Source organism: Mastigoproctus giganteus, chromosome 11, assembly GCF_048544385.1.
Source record: "Mastigoproctus giganteus isolate SK-2022 chromosome 11, ASM4854438v1, whole genome shotgun sequence".
In the NCBI taxonomy this organism is placed as follows: Eukaryota; Metazoa; Arthropoda; class Arachnida; order Uropygi; family Thelyphonidae; genus Mastigoproctus; species Mastigoproctus giganteus.
Window position 1 is genome coordinate 35,495,190 of NC_143585.1, and position 8,772 is coordinate 35,503,961.

The window sequence follows — 8,772 nt, forward strand, 5'->3', positions numbered from 1 at the left end:
GTCTGCAATTCTGCCCAGACATGATAGGAGGGAGTATATGATGATAGACTTGCCGATCAATTAGGCCCTGGAAAGATTCTGCAAGGCTCAAGAGGTAGAATTTTTTTCAGCCTGGTCTGTACTTGTTAACAGGAGAGACTGCTTCTACAGAGATGGGATACACTTAAATAGAAAGGGTGCAAGAATATTTGCTGATGCTATCGAGGCAGTGTTAGGTGGGTCAGAAAACTGCTAGCTTGGGGGGATACAAGGACTAAATAGACTAACAGTAGCTACTGGCAGAGGCGAAAATGATTCTTGCACTGCTTCTATTGGAATGAGCAGCAGCCTGGAAAACAAGATGCAGGAAAGACTGCTGGGAGTCATTGCCGGTACAAGTAAACACATAGGTTGTGTTAGGGTAGATAAGAATAGGAACGGGTGCATGTATACTTGCGTGAAAACCAATGCTAGGAGTTTGGTAAATAAATTTGATCAATTTGAGGTATTGCTCAAAACATCAAAGGCAGATATTGTTGGGATATCAGAGATTTGGTGTCATACAGATATAAGGAATGCGGAACTGGAATTTGAGGAGTACAATGTGTACAGAAAGGATAGATAGGATAGGAAGGAAGGAGGGGGTTATGCTATTAGTTAAGAAACACATAAAATCCAAGGAAGTGAAGCCAGTTGACATCGCTGGACAGTGCACTGTCGAGTCAGTTTGGTGTAACATACGCATTGGGAGATCAAAATTGAGAGTAGGAGGGTGCTATAGGCATAATGACTCCGATGAGTATAATAAGAAACTGTACAGGGAAATAGAGTGGGCCAGTAAATCAGAGAGTCTTATAATGGGCGTTTTAATTTCCCAGATATTGACTGGAATTTGTGGGTTAGTCACTCACACACTAGCAAGGCTTTTGTGGATTTATTGGATGATTGTTTTTAGCATTAGCATTAGTAGAGGCATGTGATGCAAGAAAGCAAGCTTATGCAGCATCAGCCAAAAAAAAAAAAAAAAAAAAAAACCACTCCCATTTCACCCCTCCGTTCATTCGAAATATCTGTCCAGCTGAGCCTTACATTTATTTAGGCTATCAACTTCCACAACAAGCAATGGAAGTCTCTTCCACCAACCAACTACCCGCTGGCTAAAGGCAAATTTCCGCACATCTATCCTACATCTGTCTTTCCTCAATTTGAATTTATGTCCTCTCAGTGATTATTTTGAGCAAGAGGAAGAATCCCATCAGCATTGAGCATGCTCAAACCATTCAAGGCTCTGTACACCTCTATCAGATCACCTCGCCTGTGCCTAGTCCCCAGACGCTGTCATTTGCAAAACCTAAGCCTTTCTACATCAGCATCGCTTACGTTTTCTACATTAGCATGTTCGGGAGGCAACAAGAGGGAGTAATACTCTTGATCTGATTATCAATAGTGATTTTTCGTGCATTAAGAATCTGCAGATAAAGGAACCATTAGGTGGCAGTGATCACAGTGGGCTGAAGTGGGATTTACTCAAAGAGGTACCTACCATCAGGAGTAAAGGGAAGGGTTTTTGCTTTCGTAAAGGCGACTACGATGGTCTGAGACAGTATTTCAATTCTATACAGTGGGACCAACTGATAATGTTACCAACAGCAAATTCAAAATGGGAAGCATTCAAAGAATTTATCTTGGAAGCTACTAGACTTTACATACCAACTAAGAAATATTGTTTAAGGTTTAGGCCTAAATGGATGTTAGACGATATAATGAGACATATGGCAGAGAAGAAAAATGCATGGGATACATATAAATTAATGGGTGACAAGGAAACGTATGATAGATATAAGCTGGTTTGTAACCAAGTCACAAATGAGATTAGTCAGGCAAAGGTAGATTATGAGAAATCCTTGGCAAAGGATGCAAAGAAAAACAGAAAAGAGTTCTTTACCTATGTAAATTCTAGAAGGAAAGGGATGAATCAGATTGGTCCACTGGATATTGATGGTTCAACTGTTGATGATCCTGCTCAGGTGGCTAACAAATTAAATGAGTATTTTGCATCTATATTCACACATGAGCAGCTATTCAGGAAGGGGAATGGCAGAGGTGACTCTGGCAGTGAGCTAGATGATTTTGTAATAACTGAGAGGAAAATGGAGGAGAAATTGTTGAGGATAAACATAAAAAAGGCATCTGGGGTGGATGGGAACTATCCAGTTATATTAAAGAAGGCAGCAAAGGAAGTAAGCAAACCCTTAGCCATAATTATGAGAGCTTCCTTGGATTCAGGGGAGGTACCCATAGACTGGAGATGTGTAAATGTGACCCCAATTCACAAAGGAGGATCAAAGGCTGACACAAATAATTATAGACCTGCGAGTTTAACTTCTATTCCAGGAAAGTTAATGGAGCCACTGGTTAAAGATGCATTGCAGGATCATCTAGACAAGACTTCAGTTATAGCTCGGACACAGCATGGTTTTGTTAAGGGAAAGTCTTGCCTGACCAATTTGATTGGATACTATGATGCAGTCACAAAAGAACTGGATGCGGGGAATAACTTTTATATTATATATTTGGATCTTAGAAAGACTTTTGATACTGTTGCACATGGAAGACTGCTGCACAAATTGGAGGCAAATTGCTGCTATGGATAAAGGGATGATTGGGGGGAGAAGACAGAGAGTTGTAATCAATGGACACTGCTCATCGTGGACGAATGTTATTAGTTAAGTATTGAACTAATTAGTTCAGGGTTCAGTATGGGTCCATTGTTGTTTTCTGTATTTATAAATGATATTGATAAATGATGGTATATCAATCTTAATGTCCAAGTTTGCAGACGATACAAAGGTTGGCAGGGCTGTTAAGGACACTACTGACAGTATGCTGCTGCAACAGGATCTGGAAAGGTTGAGCAAATGGGCTGAGAGGTGGCAAATGAAGTTTAACATTGACAAATACTGTATTAAGTACTACATATGGGAAACCATAACCCCAGAGTAACGTATCAACTCTGTGGTACTGAACTGACAGTGGTAGAAAATGAAAAGGACCTGGGGGTAATTGTGCAGGCAGATATGAAGTTTTCTGAGCAGTCTGCACTGCTTAGAAAACTCAGGCTGCAAGAGTAGCTCATGGTGTCTTGTCAATGATATACAGGAATTTTTCTAGCTGGGATTGAAATAAGGAGGTGATTATTCCCTTGTATAAGGCAATGGTCAGGCCATACTTTGAATACTGTATACAGGTCTGGAGCCTCATTTCAAGAAGGATGTAGAGCTGCTGGAACGAGTACAGAGAAGGGCAACAAGATTATTGAATGGAACAAAGGGTTGCTCTTACGAAGAAAGCCTTAAGTTTTGCAAATTACAGTGTCTGAAGACTAGGCACCGGCGAGGTGATCTGATAGAGGTGTATGAAGCCTTGAATGGTTTGAGCATGCTCAATGCTGATGGGATTCTTCCTCTTGCTCAGAATAATCACCTGAGAGGGCATAAATTCAAATTGAGGAAAGACAGATGTAGGATAGATGTGCGGAAATTTGCCTTTAGCCACGGGTAGTTGGTTGGTGGAACAGACTTCCATCCCTTGTTGTGGAAGTTGATAGGCTAAATAAATTTAAGGCTCAGCTGTACAGGTATTTCGAATGAACGGAGAGATGAAATGGGAGTGGGTTTTTTTTTTTTTTTTTTCCTTTTGGCTGATGCTGCAAAAGCTTGCTTTCTTGCATCATGTGCCTCTACTAATGCTAATACCCAACACTCATCTCCAATGACAGTTCAGTAAATAAAAGTAGGAATGTCTCAATAAGTCTGGATGAAATCTTTACATGATGAAATGCTTCGTTGCTTCTACTCATCAATGAGGCTGTGTAGCAAAAATTTTGCACAGACCTTCCCTTTCCCTAAATCAAAAAATTATCCAAAAGTTCAAGAAATTGTCTCCTTATTCGTCTCATCGGCTATCATTTTAAGGGTTAAACGACAATGTCTTGTCACAATTTTCCGAAATTTTTGCAGCTGTGTCTTCATTTTGAGAGGTTGATGGATGCACACTTCTTGGATCATTGTGAACATCCTCTCATCCATCTTTGAACGATTTCTATCATTCAAACACACTGGTATGATTTAACATTTCTTATGTTACTGTTGCAGATTTTTCCAATTTAAAGCAGAATTTGACATTCATTGCTCCATTGCAAAATCGTGGCACGGAACATTAATACTACTATAAAAAGTAGTGTGCATGTTGTTACTTGCAACCTGTCAGCCTTACTCGACAATCTCTATGTCACACTATTTGTTGGTGGAAGTATGAACTCTAATATACCACCTCCTTTTTTTTTTTTGTTTTTTTTTTTCAAACTCATCAAGCACGAAAACAGCACCAGTTCAGGAACTTTATTGTCACACCTGAGAATGTGACTAACACATGGTATTAGTCACATTCCTTTGGTATGTATATTCAGTAGTGAAGACAAAATAACATCCTGTGTATTCCTTAGCTAGGTGAATATAAACGGATATAAAGGACCATTAGTGTGTAGGTCTAATCGTCCTTTATATTTCATTCTATAAATACTATGTACCATTTAAATTTGATGATTGTTTGAATGAGCAAAGTAAAGATAAGTCACTGTCATGCTCCATGAACAGAGTTTCTCAAAGCAGTGACATAGATGGGCAGTGCAATTTTGAGTCAGTTTGGTGTGACATAAGCACTTGCAAAGCAAAAATGAGGGCAGGAGTTTTGTTATAGGCCTAATGAGTCTGATGAGTGCATTGAACAATTATACAGAGAAATAGAGTGGGCTAGTAAATCTGAGTGTCTTATAATGGGGGATTTTAACTTCCCAGATATAGACTAGAACTTGTGGGTTGGTTACTTGCACACTATCACGTTTTTTGTGGATTTATTGGATGATTGTTTTCTACAGCAGCATGTTAGAGAGGCAACCAGATGGAGTAACACTCTTGATCCGATTATCAGCAGTAATTATTCATGCATTAAGAATTTACAGATAAAGGAACCACTAGGTGGCAGTAACCACCGTCAGGGGTAAAGGGAAGGGTTATTGCTTTCGTAAAGGCGACTATGATGGTCTGAGACAGTATTTAAATTCCATACAGTGGGACCAACTGATGATGTTACCAACAGCAAATTCAAAATGGGAAGCATTCAAAGAACTTATCTTGGAAGCTACTAGGCTTTACATACCAACTAAGAAATATTGTTCAAGGTTTAGGCCTAAATGGATGTCAGATGAACTAATGAGACATGTGGCAGAAGAAAAATGCATTGGATACATATAAATCAATGGGTGACACAGAAGCCTATGATAGATATAAGCTTGTCAGTAACGAAGTCAGTAATAGATATAAGCTGGTCTGTAACCAAGTCACAAAGGAGGTTAGGCAGGCAAAGGCAGATTACAAGAAATCTTTAGCAAAGGATGCAAAGAAAAACAGAAAAGACTTCTTTACTTATATAAACTCTAAAAGGAAGGAGGTGAATCAGATTGGTCCACTTGATATCAATGGCTTGACTGTAGATGATCATTCTCAGATAGCTGCCAAATTAAATGAGTATTTTGCATCTACATTCACGCATGAGGAGTTATGCAAGGAGGAGAGGGCCAGATATTTATCAAACTCTAATAGGGAGTTAAATGATTTTGTAATAACTGTGTGCAGAGTGGAGGAGAAATTGTTGAAGTTAAACATAAGAAAGTCACATATGGTGGATGGTATCTATCCAGTTATATAGGCGCCTCCGTAGCCAGGTGGGAAGGAGCAGCAGTGGGTAGCACATGCTTCTTGATTAGACCGGGGTTCGGCCCGTCACCACCAAATATGGAGGATGCGGAAAGGTCAGGGAATGACCACCGCATATCCCGGAGCAATATGGCCTTAGTTGCTAATGCTCCTAGAAACCAAATAACAACATCCAGTTATATTAAAGGAGGTGGCAAAAGAAGTAACCAAACCCTTATCCATAATTATGAGAGAATCCTTGGACTCAGGGAAAGTCCCCACAGACTGGAGACGTGCAAAGGTATCTCCATTTCCCAAAGGAAGATTGAAGGGTGACACAAGCAATTACAGACCTGTTAGTTTGACTTCTGTTCCAGGGAAGATAATAGTCAGCGGTTAAAGAAGCATTGCAGAATCATTTAGACAAGACAGCAGTAATAATTCAGAGACAGCATGGGTTTGTTAAGGGGAAGTCTTGTCTGACCAATTTGATTGGATACTATGACGTAGTCACATAGGAACTGGATCCAAAAAATAATTTTGATATCATGTATGGAATTCAGGAAAGCTTTTGATACTGTTGCACATAGAAGACTGCTGTACAAATTGGAATGGTATGGCATTAAGGGCAAGTTGCTACAATGGATAAAGCGATGGTTGAGTGAAAGATGGCAGACAGTGGTAATAAATGGATATTGCTGTACTTGGACCGTTATTAGTGGTGTACCCCAGGGTTCGGTATAGGTTTTGTATATTTATCAGTGATATTGATGAAGGTATATCAAGCTTAATGTCAAAGTTTGCAGATGACACAAAGTTTGGCAGGGTTATTAATAACAGTAATGACAGTATGCTGCTGCAACAGGATCTGGAAAAGTTGGGCAGATAGACTGAGAAGTGGCAATTGAAGTTTAACATTGACAAATGCAAAGTGCTGCATACGGGTAGTAGAAATCCCAAAGAAATGTACCAACTGGGTGGTGTTACACTCAGGGTAGTGGAGAATGAAAGAGACCTGGGGGTAATTATGCAGTCAGATATGAAGTTTTCTCAGCAGTGCAGACATGATGCCCGAGTAAGTCATGGGGTCTTGTCAATGATATACAAGAATTTTGCAAGCAGGGATAAGGAAGTGATTATCCCCTTGTATAAGGCAATGGTCAGGCCACATCTTGAATACTGCATACAGGTCTGGAAGCTCCATTTTAGAAAGGATGTAGAGTTGGTAGAATGAGTAGAGAGAAGGGCAACATAATTGATGAGGGGAACAAAGGAGTGCTCTTACGAAGAAAGGCTCAGGTTTTACAAATTGCAGCATCTGGAGACTAGGCACCTGCAAGGCAATCTCATTCAGGTGTATAATAGGTGGAACAGGACCAGGGTATGTCTGCCTGGGCCAAAGTTGATGACATTGTAGAGCAGATATCATCTTTTAAGGGTACAAAATGTGATGTTGTTGTACACGGAACCAGTCACATTAAGAGTAAGAGATCTGCAGATTTACTCAACAAGTACTGGTCAATGTTGAAAAAAAGTCGTGAGATAGGGTTGAATGTGAAAGTGTCTGCAATTCTGCCCAGACACGATAGGAGGGAGTATATGATGAGTCTTTTTGATCAATTCGGCCCTGCAGAGATTGTGCAAGGCTGAAGGGGTAGAATTTTTTTCAGCCTGGTGTGTGCTAGCTGACAGGAGAGACTGCTTCTATAGTGATGGGGTACACTTAAATAGAAAGGGTGCAAGAATATTTGCTGATGCTATTGAGAAGTGTTATGTGGGTCGGAAAACTGCTAGCTTGGAGGGATACAGAGACTAAAAGGTTAACAGTGGCCGCAGGCAGAGGGAAAAGTGATTCTTAGCATTAGTAAAGGCATATGATGCAAGAAACCAAGCTTATGCAGCATCAACCAAAAAAAAAAAAAAAAAAAAAAACACTTCCACTTCACTCCTCCATTTGTTCGGAATACCTGTCCAGCTGAGCCTTAAATTTATTTAGGCTATCAACTTCCACAACAAGGGATGGAAGTCTGTTCCACCAACCAACTACCCGCTGGCTAAAGGCAAATTTCCGCACATCTATCCTACATCTGACTTTCCTCAATTTGAATTTATGCCCTGTCAGGTGATTATTCTGAGCAAGAGGCAGAATCCCATCAGCATTGAGCATGCTCAAACCATTCAAGATACATTATACACCTCTATCAGATCACCTCGCCGGTGTCTAGTCTCCAGACACTGTAATTTGCAAAACTTAAACCTTTCTTCATAAGAGCAACCCTTTGTCCCTTCACTAACATTGTTGCCCTTCTCTGTACTCGTTCCAGCAGCTCTACATCCTTCTTGAAATGAGGCCTCCAGACCTGTATACAGTACTCAAGGTGTGGTCTGACCATTGCCTTATACAAGGGAATAATCACCTCCTTATCCCTGCTAGAAAAATTCCTGTATATCATTGACAAGACACCATGAGCTACTCTTGCAGACTGTCTGCACTGCTCAGAGAACTTCATATCTGTCTGCACAATTACCCCCAGGTCCTTTTCATTCTCTACCACTGTCAGTGTAGTACCACAGAGTTGATATGTTGCTCTGGGGTTGCTGTTTCCCATATGTAGTACTTTACATTTGTGAATGTTAAACTTCGTTTGCCACCTCAGCCCATCTGCTCAACCTTTCCAGATCCAGTTACAGCAGCATAGCGTCAGTAGTGTCCTTAACAACCCTGCCAACTTTTGAATCGTCTTCAAACTTGGACATTAAGCTTGATATACCATCATCAATATTATTTATAAATACAGAAAACAATAATGGACCCAACACTGAACCCTGAGGGACTCCACTAATAACATTAGTCCACGAAGAGCAGTGTCCATTGATTGCCACTCTCTGTCTTCTCCCCCTCAACCACCCCTTTATCCATAGCAGTAATTTGCCTCCAATGCCACACTCTCCAATTTGTGCAGCAGTCTTCCATATGCAACAGTATCAAAAGCCTTTCTAAGATCTAAGTATATAATATAAAAGTTATTCCCTGCATCCA